Below are 18,490 nucleotides of genomic sequence, written 5' to 3' on the forward strand. Positions count from 1 at the left end.
GCTGTCTGGCAGGCAGCGCTAGGAGGGGAGAGGGGGGTGAGGGTGGGAGGATGAGGGGAGGAGTCGGCTGCAGAGAGGGGGATTAAACCAACCTGCAGTGCTGCAGTGGAATCATGCAAATGAACAAAGCAGGAAGAAGGTCACCAGGTTGAACAGGTGGGCAGTGGAGGAAGAAGACGAGCAATAACAGTGTGTGTATGTGTGTGTGTGTTTACCATACCTGCATTAATCAGTGGTGTTAATGCCAAGCCCACTGCATAGTCGCTCTGCCACTCAACAGCTGATTGTACAAAAGACAAAACTACAGAAATAGTTGTTTTTAAATGGAAGTACAATCACCCATATTCACCACACAGCAATCAGACTTGAGAAATCACTATGAATTTACAGTATAGTCAAGAATACAGGGAGGCATTTTGACTTACAGTAGGTCATAGTCAGGATTGTTCTGCTCTACATTGAACAAACTGATAATGTGGTATTGATTGTAGATGCAGAGAGAAATGTAGATACTGTGTTCATGTCTTTGTGTGATAGACGTGCCTGCCATAATGCAGATGAAACTGGTTTTAGAGCTTCTAACTGTTTATATGACAATACGTGTGCTGTGGCTGAGTCTTCAGTTACATGTATGCATGTAAAGTGTGTGGTGCACTAGGGCTGGCTGATATGGCCTACAAATCATATCCATTTTCTTCACTTATGGGCGATTCATGGTATACAGTATCTAGATTATTTTAAGGTTTTTCTAGCTAAGCTTTGTTGTACAATTAAAGGTCAAATCCACTGCATTTCAAACAGTCAGCAATAATCTAATGAATTCAGGGCTTGTGAAATGATGACTAGGCTAAATATAATTATTTTATCTAAATAGTTTAACTGGCTTTTTTTCCCTCAATAATCACTGATCTGGCTTTCAAGTCTGTCTATGAAAAAGCCAATTTTTGTTAAAACCCACGCATAATGTACATTCACTAATAATGACTAACTTATTGTAGCAGGCATTATATAAAATTAACACAGGTCTCAAACTAATCTTTATATTTCAGGTTTAGCCAACTTGGATCTACAGTATTTGCTAGCTTACAAGGCAAAACCGTTAAATTGTTATGAACGCATCCTTCTGTCCGTCGCCAACTGTTTGACCAGCATGTTAGCCTGTCCACTGTCATTCTGTGCAGAGCATTACATTTCCAGAATCAATGCTCATTGAGACTCCAGTTTAAAAAAATGTTCAGACATAAAAAGAGTATCAATACCTTCTACTCTATTACAGTAAAATAATGTCTCAATGTGTTTCGCTGTCCATATGACTGATTCTGTTGGACCAAACCTCAGATACAAATAGCGTGTTGAAACCGATCTCATCTTTGTTTTGAGAGGCAGGGGAGGGGCTTGGTGTGTGTGTAAATGGGACGGTGCACACCGCCAGAGATCTGTATATAATGATGAGCTACTCATGTCTCCGCCCTAACAATGGGAGTCATTGTCCCATAGGCGGGAAGGACGGCGACAAGCTTAGGTCCAAAATAAGCCCATAGAAACGCATTGGGTTTATTTTGGACAGATTCTGGAGAGAGTCAAACCTCTAGCTTCGCCTCTTCCTCTCTGACACAGCACAGAACGAGCCAAGGAGACGAGACCAAACAACATGAGAACAAGAGGACATCAATGCTCATTAAAATGAAAATGTAATACAGACATTTGGAATATCGTGCAAAAACGTACATTTGAATTAACCAAATGAATGTGATCACCCAGCCACAGCGTGCACTGGATATACTAGTGTATGTGTGTATCATGCATGTTACAGAAAGAGTGTGTTTTCCCATGTTCTATAAGTGTGTATGTACGAGAGTGCCTGCACGTGTGTGTGTGTGTGTGTGTGTGTGTGTGTGTGTGTGTGTGTGTGTGTGTGTGTGTGTGTGTGTGTGTGTATGTGTGTGTGTATGTGTGTGTGTATGTGTATGTGTATGTGTGTGTGTGTGTGTGTGTGTGTGTGTGTGTGTGTGTGTGTGTGTGACTGTGCACCCCTGCTCCATGTGAGAGACAGAGCCCTATCCCAGAGCCAGTGTTAGCGTGGCTGGCCGGCCTGCAGCCCGCTGGTCTCATGGTGCCCTCTGATAAGCTGGCGCCGTAGCTCGCCTTAGAATGGAAGCAGTGCCAGTGGAATTAGCTCCCATTGTCATGGTAATAGTGATATTACTGCCCTAGTCCGCCACCGACCCACCATTGTAAGGAAACAGGAATGCAATTTCTCCTGGGGCAGCGAGCGGAAGGAGGATGACAATTACTGTTGTGTGTGAGAGGGAAAGTCTCTAAATGACTCTCCATTCAAGCGAGGCCAACGGGCCAGGAGCCAATTAAAGAGGGAGCAGGGGAAGAGCAGCATCCCCACAACCCACAGCTCTTACACGCACACACACACACACACACACACACACACACACACACACACACACACACACACACACACACACAATGAATTCTCTCACATGCATAACTCTAGCGGAGTTTGATTTAACGTTACACCGAGTCTCATGACTTATTCATTTGAACACGTTTAAATATTTGGGTTTGTGGACTTCATAATGCAGCGGGGGTTGGTCTGAGCTGCATGGATCCACTCCCACAGACACCATCCGTCATGATTAAACAGTCCTGTGGTGTTTATGGGATCAGACAGTCTCCTCTGATTCCTACAGATATTTATCTACACAACGAAGTGCCGTGTGAATCACCATGGAGGATGCCAGGGGTACAAATGGTGACGCCGTTCACTGCTCTCTTTCACAGAAGAAGAATAAAGTACCTGAATAGCAGCGTAGTGGTAGTGTAGCTGGCGGCATGTGGAGGAGATATGTGGGCCTTTCAGCGGGGAGGAGAGCTCCAGATTAGTCTGGTTAAACCAGCGGCTGATAATCAGACACAACAATAGAGCCAATTACTCAGAGCTCACAGATAACTGAGCTCCCCTTCAGACCCAACCCTTCCTCTCCTCTCCTCCGCTATGGCTCATTTATTCTGGAGGTGTTTCTCTCTCTCTCTCTCTCTCTCTCTCTCTCTCTCTGTGTGTATAAGTATCTCAAAGCAGCAGGGCTACTGAAGGCTGCAATCGGTAGTCAATTAAAGCCTTTTACATTCCAATGGTAATGAGGGCTCCAATGCCCACCTGTGAGGAGGGAGGGCGGAGGGGATGGGGGGGGGGGGGTCTGATTACGACTCTTATGGGGAGGCTGATGGTAGGGGATAGACATTTGCAGACAAGGCCTATAGAGTTATCATAAACCTATGTCCCTCCAGCCGTTGGGGATGCAGTTTGTTCTGGTTTTCAACCCTACCTTTTACTAACTGATTAAGACCTGAGACACCAAGTGAGTGGATTCTCCAACCAATCAATGGCCCTGATTGCCAAATTAAGGGCCAGCATCAGAGACTGTTGCCCCCGAGAGCCACACAGATGTGAACGCCTTGTCCCCTGTATAACCTCATTGTGTTTGGGAGAACTAGTTGAAGAGTAAATAACACGCCACTGCTCAGAGAAACACTCTATAGGATAGGTTGATAAGGTTGCATCTTTATTTCTTTCCAAGGTACTAATGCATTTCTCATTTATTTCCCAGCCCTCCAAATCCATACACACAAAGCCAATTATATGGTTATGGGGAGAGAGAATTATCAAGGCCCACTGCCTAATAGGAACAGTAACTAATTTTAGCCCAAACCAATAACTGAATCTATTCAAAGGGAGCTTGTGAATACGCTACAGTTCCCCTCATCATTAAACCAATATATTTTAGCCCTTTATCTACATTATGGGAACATGTTCTCTCTATTCTCTCTTCCCTCTGTCTTTGTCTACTCCTCTCTCCCTCTCTTTATTGCAGACCGAGCGCCCGGCACATTGCATTTGGATGCAAGATGAACTTTGATAAGAGTTAATGAGAAAGCAGCATTGTGCTGTGAGGACAGAATGGCCCTGGCAGCTCTTGAGAGCCTCCTCACCACAAGATGGAGAGAAAAGAACTGCCCACTCTACCTACTGTGTGTCTGGCAATAGGAGGGGGGAGGAAGGGGAGGATGGGGAGGATGGGGAGGAAGGGGAGGAAGGGGAGGATGGGGAGGAAGGGGAGGATGGGGAGGATGGGGAGGAAGGGGAGGATGGGGAGGAAGGGGAGGATGGGGAGGATGGGGAGGAAGGGGAGGATGGGGAGGAAGGGGAGGATGGGGAGGAAGGGGAGGATGGGGAGGAAGGGGAGGATGGGGAGGATGGGGAGGAAGGGGAGGAAGGGGAGGATGGGGAGGATGGGGAGGAAGGGGAGGATGGGGAGGAAGGGGAGGATGGGGAGGAAGGGGAGGATGGGGAGGATGGGGAGGAAGGGGAGGATGGGGAGGAAGGGGAGGAAGGGGAGGATGGGGAGGAAGGGGAGGAAGGGGAGGAAGGGGAGGATGGGGAGGAGGTCGGACGATAACGGAGAGGGAAGAGGAACAGTACATTTTCAGTCAGTGACCATTTTGTCTTGTTATTAACCATTTAACCTACTCTCCCTCTGTTTACATGTTCTCCATTACGGCGGCAGGTTTCATCTCAAAATGGTGTCCCCCGTCCTCAGAATCTACAGCAGCTAACCTGGATGGGACCTCTAACCACACTCTTTATAAGAGGGTCGTGTTCAGCTCAGGCCAAGACATTCAACATGCACTGGAGTGGGACATGGGAAAGAGAGTAGATTGGTTTGCTTTAGATGCGTTAGTTCTGCCTGATGATAGTAAGCCATGAGAGACAGACTAGGCTCGTTGCAACTCATAGAACTCATAATTCTCATGAGCAAAGTGTAACATCTATTTATTTTAATGAGCATCTATCATGACTTTTTGTTTTTCCAACATTTAGTCCCAGTGTCTTTATGGAAATTGAGAACATTTCAGAATGTCCATGAGCCTCTAATGTGAAGATAATGGATTTGACCTGCTGTTTACTTCCTCCCAATAAAGTCTTCCTTAGCATTTGATTTATAAACACTTAATGGCCTCAAGGAGGATACGAAATCATCGTCAGGCTCCGATCAAATCAAATATAATAAAATCAGATGCAAGCATACTTCTGTTAAATGCAGTCTAACTTGGAACGCTGTGTGTGTGTGTGTGTGTGTGTGTGTGTGTGTGTGTGTGTGTGTGTGTGTGTGTGTGTGTGTGTGTGTGTGTGTGTGTGTGTGTGTGGGGGGGGAGCTGATTCGTGAGATGGCGAGGTGGAGAGACAGGGCTCGTCTCAGACACGACAGAGAGGCTAATGTATCTCTTCAGCTCTCTGATTAGAACCATTTATCGGAGAGGAGGGAGGGGAGGATGAGGAGTGTTGGAGAGTGGGAGGGATACAGGGATAGACGAGGAGAGTAGAGTGAAAGTGGGATGTGGAGGAGAAGGAGTGTGGAGAAACGAGACAGGGAGAAGCAAGGAAAGAAGGAGTGAGATGGAGGAGTGAGGGAGGAAACAAAAACATGGAGCGGAGAGTGAGGCAGAAACAGAGGAGATGGGAGGGGAAAAGAGAAGCGATAAGAGGAGAGAGAGGACTTGGACTGGAGAGAGAGAGAGAGGAAGGGTGGAAAAGGGCATAGAGGAGAGAGAGGATGGTCCTCTACAGTGGAGAGGTGCATCTGGTCAACTGATGAGTCGGGTCTTTAGCTCTGGGGAAGAGGAGAGGTAGAGGGGAGAAGGGGATCTGGCAGAGGAGTAGAAAAGCGAGGGAGTGTGCCGATAAATGAATAAATAACAGAGGGAGAGATGAGAGGGCCTCTCAAGGACGTCATATCTTAATTGAAAATGACAGCTTCAATTAAAAATGTAATCATTCTGTCCGTTTTCTAATTAAAATGGGTACGGCTGATAGTTTGTCTTATTAACTTCAAAGGGCGATGCAGTGCGACGGGAGGGGGGGCGGGGTATCGTTAGTCGAAGTGGGAGGATCGGGAAGGAGAGGGGTGAGGAAGGGTGAGGATGAGGATGGAAAGAGAGGATGAAAGGGTGTAATCCTGTGTAAAGGGATACCACCCACCCACCTACTCTGACCTACAAGTGAGAGGAGCAGACAAGAATGGAGCTGGATGACAGATAAATCTTTTGAAACATTTATTTGTCTTTGATCCTCTTCATGAGTTGATTGTGAAAGAAGGCTGACAGAGTTTGTTGTTGTTTGTTTGTGCAGGCGGTTGGACAGGAGGAGTGGTTGGCATGACTTTACACAGCTCTCTTACTCTACTCCCTGCAGCGAAGAACAGCATCAGTCACCACGCCAAGTACTCTCACTCAGTATGGGTCTCGGTCTCTCTCTCTCTCTCTCTCTCTCTCGGTCTCTCCATCTCAGTCTCTCTCTCTCGGTCTCTTTCTCTCTCTCTCTCTCTCCTCTTCCAAAGTGACCCTCTCCCTGTCTTTCACCAGCTCATACCACAGAGTATCCATGCGTTGAGAGAGTAGCTAAACACTGTAGTCTTGATCAAAGGTCCATTGGTATGAGGATAGAGCTCCACTCTGTGGTGAGATTCCTGCTCTTCTCTGGGGCATTAATTCAGCTCTCTATTGTGTGGAGCTAGTCGTCTCTGTTGTATTTAGCGTCGTGCCATATTGATTTCCCCTCAGTGCTGGAAAGACCACATTTTAAACCGGGTGTCTTGACGTGAGGAGAATAGAGTGGTGGGAAAAGACACACATATACACCCGTGCAAGCACACAGATACACACACAAACTCACACACAAGCACACACACACACACACACACAGTGACTTCACAGTTTATTTAGCCCAAATCAACGAAGACCAACAGGATTATTGAGGTGGGATTAGGTCAGATAAGAGGCAGTGAAGGATAATTCCATTCAGTCTGAGAAAGACAAATACGCTGGACAAACTGGCTATTTGAATGTCCAAAGAAAACAGCCCCATTCTTTCCATTACTCCTCCTGTCCCTATTTTCTCATTTTCATTTTTCATATTTTCAATACCTCTTATCTTTTTATCTGATTGTATGTTGATTCCTGTTATGCTGTAGACACACTGTTCTACATCAAACACACAAACACTCACAACTCCCCATATTCATCCCACCACTCTCCTCATACATCCCTCACTATTCAGACTGTTGCAGACTGATCACTAGAAACACACTGCGATTTCGGACGTCTGAAGAGGTCCTGAGAATGTCAATATATGCCTTCCTCAGCGCTCATCCCAAAAAATGTAGGCGATTGCCCAGCACTGAGCAAACTGTTGATGCTCGGAGCCAGAGCACACTGTTTAGACCACCGCGCTATGGCAGTTCACAATGCTCTAGCAAGCCGCAAGAATACTGTGAATACTGATGATACCTGATAGAAATAGTGCATTGTTTTTAATGATTTTGTTTTAAGCCTTCCCAAACCATAGCTGTCACGACTTCCGCTGAAGTCGGTCCCTCTCCTTGTTCGGGCGGTGTTCGGCGGTCGATGTCACCGACCTTCCATTTTTCATTTTCCATTGGTTTTGTCTTGTCTTCCTTCACACCTGGTTCCAATCCCATCAATTACATGTTGTGAATTTAACCCTCTGTTTCCCCTCCTGTCCTTGTGGGAGATTGTTTATTGTAAGTGTATGTGTACGTCTGTACTGGTGTGCGTCGGGTTATGTTTACACATTGATTTTTATTATTATTTTTTCCGGTGGGTTTTTTGTAATAAACTGCGGCGTTGGAAACACAGTTATTTCTCTCCTGCGTCTGACTTCTCTGCCGCCAGTTTAACACCCCTTACAATAGCCCTAACCTTAACCACTCAGAATGATTACCTAAACGTAACCTTTTGAGTTGTTTCTGTTTTAACTCTGTAACCACGCGGAAATAATTCATAAAACACAGACGTTCATCCATTAATACATCAAATTTTGATGGGAAACTATGAGATATTTTTGCTATATTCACTCTCCTTTACAGTGAGTTCTGGTAAGGGCTCCTCATGCGTAGTGTGGACACACTGCAGCTGACCTTGACAGTGCTGAGATCACTTACAGCAGGGAGAGAAGGAGTGGATCGTTAGGTTGTGGCGAGAATAGAGACGCATCAGAGAGGATGACGGTGTAAAACTATTAAACCAGGCAGGTGGAAAAGCTTCAACAGTGGGCAGCTGTAAATGAGCAACCTTCAACTTGATGATCAGACAAAAAGGGAGAGAGAGAGAAAGAGAGAATGAATGCTATTTTGTGAAAGGTTATCCATCAATTAAAAAGAGTGACACTGGTTTGAGATGATTTCACCGTGTGTGTGTGTGTGGTAAAGGACCACACACATAGACCTGGATCTCATTCACACTGCAGGCATTCTTATCCAGAGCAACTAACAGTATGATTCATGCACAGAACAAGCAGCCAACACAAGCAGAAACCCTTGGGACAAACTTGATTAAATCAACGCAAAAATGCAACGACCAAAAATGTGCAATAGAAACACAAATGATTAGGATATAGGTTGATGTGGTATATGGCTTTCATTTGATAAGTGTTAGAGCCAGTATCATACATGTAGTTTCCGTGTCCTTTCCGTGTGCTTTCACAAGTATGCTCTTCAGAACACACAAAACCCTCCATCCATAAGCATGTACATTTCCAACACTGTTCGGAGACCGAGAGCCTCTTCCACATAATCAGCGCTTTGATTTCTTTTGCATAGACAGAGATGATCATTAGTTTTTGATGGTGGCAGCAAATTGGACTTACAAGGCACCTAATATCTTCCTCCCACTTAGAAAAAGAGTTTTCCTGCTTATTATATTAGTGGGCCGCACTTCTCCCCAGCTAATCATCCTTCTCTTCTTCTGCACAGAGAGTGAAAAAGAGAGAGATAAAGTGGGAAAGGAGAGAGATGAGCCGGCAGAATCAGATAATCACTTCTGCTACGAGGATTAGAGAGATTCTTCTCTTTCAGAGCTGCTGTCTCAGTGGATCAGTGTGTGTGTGTGTGTGTGTCTGCGTGTGTGTCTGCGTGTGTATGTGTGCATCTGTGTGTGCATTCCTCAGTGTGCGATTCCCTGTGAGCCACTGTGTAGGGACATATCCCTTACACTCTGAAAAACAACTCACTAATTGCATTTGACCTCTAATTTTCTGTGTTTGCAGATGAAACCCATCAAATATCTATTCAATTTGGCTGTATATTGTTTTCCCTTTCTCCCACATAGTGTCTCTTTCTCTCTGTTCCTCTCCTCCTCTCTCCCTCCTTTCTGATTTTCATCAGGCTCTGTGGCGCTGGTTGTTAGAGATGTCTGGTTAGAGTGTTATCGTCCCGGCCGGGAGGGGAGGGAGAGCCTACCAGGCACTGGCGTGACAGAGAGAGAGACAGGGCTGCGGAGGATGATAAATGGGGTGTCAGTGAACGCTACTCTGTTCTAAAGCGTTCTCCGCTGCACTCTCCACTGCCTCTGTCTCATTAGACCCAGCCAGCCCTCTGTCGCGACCAAGAAGGTGCTAATGCAAAGTTAACTGCCTCTCCTTCTCTCAAATCAAATCAAATCAAATTGTGTTGGTCGCATACACATACTTGCAGATGTTATCGCAGGTGCAGCGAAATTATTGTGTTTCTAACTCCAGCAGTGCAGTAATACCTAGCAATACAAAACAATACACACAATTCCCCAAAAATGTAAATTAAGAAATCTCTCCATCTCTCTCCACGCCAAAACATAGTTTAATCTGCCTGCCTCCCCCTAGCTAACTCGTCATCACATGAAACACTTTTCTTTAAATGATGGATTCTCCACTGAGGGACCTAGCTGGGCCTGGCTCGGCTGGAGCTTGGCTGGGCCTGCTCTGTTTGTTCAGCACATCACAAGTTTGGAAAGTGTTGTTGGACAGTCTGACTGTCCCATATCCAAGGGCGCATCTCCACAATGCCTACAGGACTCTGATCAAAATCACCTTGAACATTCACATGCATCCATCTATCCAGTATACAACCATATATACATCTCATGGGTTTGTAGTGTAACTTCAGATGTCAGTCCCGCTGTGCTGCAGTGGGGTTTGTCCATATGCTATATTCTGTAACCCTGTTTATCTTCCTTGAGTAATCACTGATCTAACACGATTGGATGGGTGAAAGGCAGAGTTCCATTACAGGTTTTACAGACCCAGTCTTGTCAGATCAGTGAGCAGTCAAAGGAAGAGGGAAGGAATGATGCACTTAGGATATATTCAAGCAGGGCCGTTGTCTTATTAATGACAGTGTAGTAAGGGCTGCAGTATGGAGGGTGAAACTCCATCATAAACAGCCCTACAGGACAGCAGTTGATATGCAGTGCAGGTTTGCGTGTACAGTGTAGTGGGCTGTACTGAGGGAGGTACTGTAGTGTGGACTGTGGAGTGAATGGGAGGTTGGGTTGGATCACTTGGTTAGAGCTTTCTAGTGGAATGAAAGCTTGGCTGCAGTCCTTCTCCAATTAGCCCGTCCAACACTCACTGATGCCACGGTTACCCAACGTCCCGTCCCCCGCTCTTTGATCAAGTGGCGTCAATCTGAAACACACACACACACAGTCAAACACACATACTCCCCTCTCATCCAGGCAAGTTTTAACAGATGGTTGGTCATGGCTTAGAGACCCAGACTCTGACTCTCTGTCCACTTGAGATGGCAGCTCTGCACCGGACATAATGAGACTCGCACACAGAACACCAGCCAGAGATGATGGCGGTAGACACACAGAAAGTGGGGAGTGGAGGGAGGGAGAGAGAGAGAGAAAGAAAAAGCAGGAGACACAGGCAGACAGAGTGAGACAGAAACGGAGAGAATGTGTGTGAGAGGGGTAAAAGTTAGAGGGTGAGGAAGAGAGAGAGAAAGAATGGAAGGGGGAGTGAAAGAGAGAGAAAGGGAAGGGAAATGAAAGAGAAAGGTAGTCAATGATAATGTATGAGCTGCCTTTTCTGATCTGTAGCAGCTGGGAGGGGAGTAGTGGTGCATTTAAAGAGAAGATTATTATGTCAAGACTCAGTAATACCTCTGTGAACACTCGACTTCAGTTGTGCATGTGCTAACTTTTTTACTTCTGTGTGTGTGTGTGTGTGTGTGTGTGTGTGTGTGTGTGTGTGTGTGTGTGTGTGTGTGTGTGTGTGTGTGTGTGTGTGTGTGTGTGTGTGTGTGTGTGTGTGTGTGTGTGACTGGCTCTGATTTCCCCTATGATGAGAATAGATGCATCCAGACATCGCAAGCACCACTGCCCTCCCTTTCCTACTCCCTGGTCATATTCCCTCCCTCCCTCCCTCCCTCCCTCCCTCCCTCCCTCCTACTCTTTGGCCTTGTTCCTCAGTGCTTGCTCTCCTTCCCCCACACTCCTCTATATTTTTCTCTTTCCCTTGTGCCTCTCTCTTTCTCTCCACTTTCTTTCTCCTCCACACTACCTCTGAGTTATCATGCCAATTCTCCTCCTCTCTCCCTATCCTTCACCTTCACCTTCACCTTCCTCTCCCTCTATCCCTTAACTCTCTCCCTCACTCACACTCTGTCCCACCTTCTCCCAATGCCTGTCCCTTTTTGCCTCTCTTCCTTTGTCTCCTACCCCTCTCTCTTTCTTCTCCCACCACGCCCACCTCTCGCCCAACCTCTATTTCCTACAGACCTACCGGTACATTGCGAGTGTCAGCAGTGGTGGAGATAAACCGGGTAAATTGAATGTGGATTTACTTCACTATATCGATATTGGATCAGCTAGCTGATGCTCCTTCTGAAGTCCCCCTGTTCTTTATATCTGCTGGCTTTTTTGTTGTGTTCTGTGGGTTCCTGCCTGTGCTAGACTAGTTGTTTCAAGATATTTATAACTAACCCCATCTTTGGTTGTTTTCTGGCTAACTACTTAGCAATGTCGACCGTGGTGGTTGGCTAGCTAGGCTAGTTAGCTGGCTAGGCTAGCTAGCAGGCTAAAATAACTAACTTTAGTTATAACTAACTTTGGTTAGATTCTAATTCCGAATCCTGCCTTCCACTGGTCATACTAAGCCATCAAAAGTCCTCCGGGGTGAAATGAGCATCGCATACAGTAGACATGTGCATGGTTCCCATTCTCCAATCTGCTCGTTTCAACCGGACAAACCATTCCGACTTCAAAGCCTGCTACTCGTTTTTGGGCCACAAATGAGTGGGCCACAAATAAGTAGTAACCCAGTCCTTGTGGGTATTACTGCACTATGTGGGTATTACTGCACTAGTTACAAACAACAAAACTACTACAACACTCACTCGCTCGCTCAGCTTCCACTATCAAATGCACAGGAGAGAAAGTTGCAGTTTTTCCACATTCATTTACATGGTTTCTTCTTTGTGGATGTACATTGTAGCTCACCAGCGCCAACACTTGGTTTGGAATGTAATTACATGCTAGCATGGCTAGTAGTGAACATTAGCCAGCTGGAATTAGCTAGGTAGCAACGGTTCTCCATATGACTTTGAGAATTAGTTCATTGTGGGTAGTTCCAACAATATCCGGAAATAAGCTAAGAAATATGTAAAAACGCTAAAACATAACTATGTTTGTAGTTATAGGTAACTATATAGATTGTGACTACAACTACGTTACTAAGTCTTTGACCAAACTGTGTTGTTACTTTGGTGAGTAAAAACTCATGCTTCCTACTCTTTAATACCTGTGTGTCTGTGTGTGTTTACCATTTCCCTCCCAAACCACACCCCCAAGTCATGAGCAAACAAACCCAACTGTTATCATACGGATCAGTAGAAATCTGAGATTTTCTTACAGCTTTACAAAGTGTTATTTAGTGTTGACAACAACAGCCTCTCTGCCTAAAGCCAGTCTACTCTGTGTTGACTTTTTAATAGCCTAATTAAATACCTAGATGAAAGCCTCTACCCTGGGACCATCAGCTCTACATTCTACAGGCCTGTATACACAACAGTACACTAAACAAAGGAACAACTATTAATGATGCTGATGGTTACAGATTGATTCAGTTGATTTTGGTGTTAATGGTTATGATGATTGTAAACACAGGCCTAAGTGATATTAATGATGCAGGGAGCTACAGCAGAAGTATTTATCCTAGGCTCAGCCTTCATGGATTGATTTATACAGTGTGTGTGTGTGTGTGTGTGTGTGTGTGTGTGTGTGTGTGTGTGTGTGTGTGTGTGTGTGTGTGTGTGTGTGTGTTTGTGCACATGAGCAAGATTGCTTGCCTATATCTGCATAGATGCATGTACATACAGTGCCTTCAGAAGGTATTTACACCCCTTGACTTTTTCCATATTTTGTTGTGTTACAAATTGGGATTAAAATGGATATAATTGTATTTTTATTTCAACGATCTACACAAAATACTCTGTAATGTCAAAGTGGAAGAAAAATTATATATATTTTTTAAGATGAATGAAACTAAAACACTAATATATCTTGATTAGATAAGTATTCAACCCCCTCAGTCAATACATGTTAGAATTACCTTTGGCAGCGATTACAGCTGTGAGTCTTTCTGGGTAAGTCTCTAAGAGCTTTGCATATCTGGATTGTACAATATTTGCCTATTATTTTTTTTAAATTCTACAAGCTCTGCCAAGTTGGTTGTTGATCATTGCTAGACAGTCTTGCCACAGATTTTCAAGATTTTAAGTCAAAACTGTAACTAGACCACGCAGGAACATTCAATGTCGTCTTGGTAAGCAACTCCGGTGTATATTTGATCTTGTGTTTTAGGTTATTGTCCTACTGGTTGTCCTAGTGGTACTCAGTGATGTGTTGTGTTAGATTTGCCCTGAACATAATGCTTTGCATTCAGGATAAAAAGTGTATTTCTTTGACACATTTTTTACAGTATTGCTTTAGTGCCTTATTGCAAGCAGAATGCATGTTTTGGAATATTTTTATTCTGTACATCCTCAGTTGTCTCCTATCACAGCCATTAAACTATGTAACTGTTTTAATGTCACCATTGGCCTCATGCTGAAATCCCTGAGCGTTTTCCTTCCTCTCTGGCAACTGAGTTAGGAAGGACACCTGTATCTTTGTAGTAACTGGGTGAATTGATAGACCAAGTCTAATTAATAACCTCAACATGCTCAAAGTGATATTCAATGTCTACTTTTTTTTTTACCCATCTACCAATAGGTGCCCTTCTTTGTGAGGCATGGAAAACCTCCCTGGTCTTTGTACGTGAATCTTGAAATTCACTACTCGACTGAGGGACCTTACAGATAATTGTATGCGTGGGGTACAGTGATGGGGTAATCATTCAAAAATCATGTTAACCACTATTATTTCACACAGAGCAGTAGCGGTGTGTGGATAAAATCACTGGGGAAGCCAAGCCAAGCCAGTAAAAAAGCCATATTACACCCTATGTTGTGACAATTGTGTTGTTTGCTCTATAACCCATTCGTTCATACGCCACTGTGATATACCATAAGACCGAGACAACAAAAAGACAGTCACACAGAGGAGGAATAAATGTGTTTCTTACAAAACCTGGAGAGCAACATTCCTGTCACGTCCTGACCAGCAGATGGAGCTGTTGTTGTAGTTTTGGGGTCAGGACGTGGCAGTCTTGTGTGTGTGATTGTTCTGTGTTGGTCTTGTGACTCCTGATCAGGAACAGCTGGGGATCGTTGTTCCTGATTGGGAGTCATATATGTAGGAGTATGTTTGTCACTTGGTTTTGTGGGTAGTTGTTTTTGCACTGCGTATTGTGTGCCTGCAAAACTGTTCCTGTCTTATATATTGTTTGAATTGTGAAGTGGATGCTCTACTCCTTTATTTTTATTAAAGATGAGTATTCACATACCTGCTGCGCCTTGGTCCATTTTTACAGAAGACAGCCGTTACAGAACTACCCACCACCAAAGGACCAAGCAGCAGAAGAGGAGGAAGCCACAGGAGAGAAAAAGGGAACAATGGACATGGGAGGACGTCCTGGACGGCAAGGGAGCCTACACCTGGGAAGAGATCCTGGCCGGAAGGGATCGCCTCCCATGGGAACAGGTGGAGGCACTCAGGAGAGTGGAGGCAGCTGGACAGAGGAACCATCGGGAAAGTTACGCTGGAACACGGTTGGCTAGGAAACCCGAGAGGCAGCCCCAAGATTTTTTTTGGGGGCACACGGGTAGCTTGGCCAGGCCAGGGAAGAGCCGTAAGCCAGCTACCCGTGACTACAGGGAGGTGCGTGCGAGGTGGAGGGCGCCATGTTACGCTGAGGTGCGCACCATCTCGCCTATACGGACGCACAGCCCAGTGCGCCCAGTACCAGCGCCCCGCAGGTGCCAGGGCAAGGGGAGCATCGAGCCGGAAGGGGTGATGCCAACCCTGCACTCAAGACCGCCAGTGCGCCCTTTCGGTCCGGTGTTTCCCGCCAGACGCACTAGCATGGAGGTGCGTGTCTCCGGGCTGGCACGTCCTATACCAGCCCCGCGCATCAGGAGTCTAGTGTGTCAACCCAGCCTCGCCAGTCAACAGTCGTCAGAGCTGCCCGCCAGTCAACAGTCGTCAGAGCTGCCCGCCAGTCAACAGTCGTCAGAGCTGCCCGCCAGTCAACAGTCGTCAGAGAGGTCAGACTGCCCTGAACTGCCGGAGTGGCCGGACTGCCCTGAACTGCCGGAGTGGCCGGACTGCCCTGAACTGCCGGAGTGGCCGGACTGCCCTGAACTGCCGGAGTGGCCGGACTGCCCTGAACTGCCGGAGTGGCCGGACTGCCCTGAACTGCCGGAGTGGCCGGACTGCCCTGAACTGCCGGAGTGGCCGGACTGCCCTGAACTGCCGGAGTGGCCGGACTGCCCTGAACTGCCGGAGTGGCCGGACTGCCCTGAACTGCCGGAGTGGCCGGACTGCCCTGAACTGCCGGAGTGGCCGGACTGCCCTGAACTGCCGGAGTGGCCGGACTGCCCTGAACTGCCGGAGTGGCCGGACTGCCCTGAACTGCCGGAGTGGCCGGGCGGGCCTGAACTGCCGGAGTGGCCGGACTGCCCTGAACTGCCGGAGTGGCCGGACTGCCCTGTTCTGCCGGAGTGGCCGGACTGCCCTGTTCTGCCGGAGTGGCCGGACTGCCCTGTTCTGCCGGAGTGGCCGGACTGCCCTGTTCTGCCGGAGTGGCCGGACTGCCCTGTTCTGCCGGAGTGGCCGGACTGCCCTGTTCTGCCGGAGTGGCCGGACTGCCCTGTTCTGCCGGAGTGGCCGGACTGCCCTGTTCTGCCGGAGTGGCCGGACTGCCCTGTTCTGCCGGAGTGGCCGGACTGCCCTGTTCTGCCAGAGTGGCCGGACTGCCCTGTTCTGCCAGAGTGGCCGGACTGCCCTGTTCTGCCAGAGTGGCCGGACTGCCCTGTTCTGCCAGAGTGGCCGGACTGCCCTGTTCTGCCAGAGTGGCCGGACTGCCCTGTTCTGCCAGAGTGGCCGGACTGCCCTGTTCTGCCAGAGTGGCCGGACTGCCCTGTTCTGCCAGAGTGGCCGGACTGCCCTGTTCTGCCAGAGTGGCCGGACTGCCCTGTTCTGCCAGACTGCCCTGTTCTGCCAGAGTGGCCAGACTGCCCGGTTCTGCCAGAGGTGCCCGCCTGCCCTGATCTGCCAGGGTGCCCGGCCTGTCAGGATCAGCCCGAGTGGTCCTCCTGCCCTCCGGTCCAGCCCGAGTGGTCCTCCTGCCCTCCGGTCCAGCCCGAGGGGCCGTCCTGCTCCCCGGCCCAGCCCGAGGGGCCGTCCTGCCCCCCGGCCCAGCCCGAGGGGCCCTCCTGCTCCCCGGCCCAGCCCGAGGGGCCCTCCTGTCCTCCGGCCCGGCTCGAGGGGTCCGTCTGCCTGGCGCAGCTATCGGCTCCACCGAAGTGGGCGACGCCGAGGGTGGAGCAGGGTCCACGTCCTGCACCGGAGCCACCTCCAGGATAGGTGGGTTGGGGAGGGAGGGTGTAGCACAGTGCCGTCGTTGACGGCAGCCACCCTCCCTTCCCTCCCTTATTGTTTAGGGGTTATTGTTTATGGGGTTTGTTGGGGATTTTGTTTGTTGGTGTTTTTTCGTTGTTAGGTGCATTCCGGGGTCTGCACCTTGAGGGGGGGGTACTGTCACGTCCTGACCAGCAGATGGAGCTGTTGTTGTAGTTTTGGGGTCAGGACGTGGCAGTCTTGTGTGTGTGATTGTTCTGTGTTGGTCTTGTGACTCCTGATCAGGAACAGCTGGGGATCGTTGTTCCTGATTGGGAGTCATATATGTAGGAGTATGTTTGTCACTTGGTTTTGTGGGTAGTTGTTTTTGCACTGCGTATTGTGTGCCTGCAAAACTGTTCCTGTCTTATATATTGTTTGAATTGTAAAGTGGATGCTCTACTCCTTTATTTTTATTAAAGATGAGTATTCACATACCTGCTGCGCCTTGGTACATTTTTACAGAAGACAGCCGTTACAATTCCCCTGTCCGGGGAAGTCCACAAAGCAAATATTGCTTGTAACAAACAGTTACGTGACCTACAGCATGGTCAAGCAAGTTAATGTTTTCGACAGTTAACTAAACAACTACTGCTTTAGAACCACTGAGTTACTGCAAGTCAGCACAAAGACAACAGGAGCACTGCCTCTGCTATTCAAGCACCATTTCAACATCATCAAACAACTAGACTATATATGCTTAGTTTAATGTAGTGAAGACAAACTTAAAGATACCAAAATCAATTGAGTCCAATCAATGTTCCTAAATATCATGTGTATGTTCATGGTACTGATTTCTATGTATGTATGTATGTGTGTGTGTGTGCGTGCGTGCACAAGTAAAAAAAAAAAGGTTGACCCACCCTACCTGTAGACTAGATGAAAGCCAATGCCATCCTCCTCTCTTTCATTTTGGCAAAATGGTCTATGGCTCTATCATAGAGTACACTTTTAGCTCGGTAGCCTAGGACAACAAAAACTAACTTCCTTGCATGGGCAACAATGAACCAGCTAAGTTAACTTGAACCTACTAGGCTACATATTGAACTTCAATCGTCTCATAATCTTCGCCGTCATAATCATTGGCCTGAACAGAGAATTAAGTCAAAACCACAAGTCCAAATCCCCATCTCCATCTATGGCTTAGGAAAGGGTCTGATTTAGCAAGCTGGCTACTGCAGGACAACAACACAGCCAGACCAGAAACACATGTTTACTCCTGAACATATATTATTTTGGCTTGCCATAACAAAGGGGTTGAATACTTACTAATTCAAAACATTTCAGATTTACATTGTTATTAACTTGTAATCATTTAAAAAAACTAAATTCCCCTTTGACATTGTGGGGTACTGTGTATAGATCAGTGGCACGAAATCTAAATGTAATACATTTTAAATTTGGGCTTTGGAAAATGTGTAAAAAGCCAAGGGGTGTGAATTCTTTCTGAAGGCACTGTATGTCACAGACGTCAGAATGAGTAGACCAAAGCGCAGCATTTATAGTGCTCATTTTTTAACTTTTAATGAAGACACTCGAACCAAAACAATAAAACGACTGACAACAGTTCCGTAAGGTA

Source organism: Salmo salar, chromosome ssa11, assembly GCF_905237065.1.
Source record: "Salmo salar chromosome ssa11, Ssal_v3.1, whole genome shotgun sequence".
In the NCBI taxonomy this organism is placed as follows: Eukaryota; Metazoa; Chordata; class Actinopteri; order Salmoniformes; family Salmonidae; genus Salmo; species Salmo salar.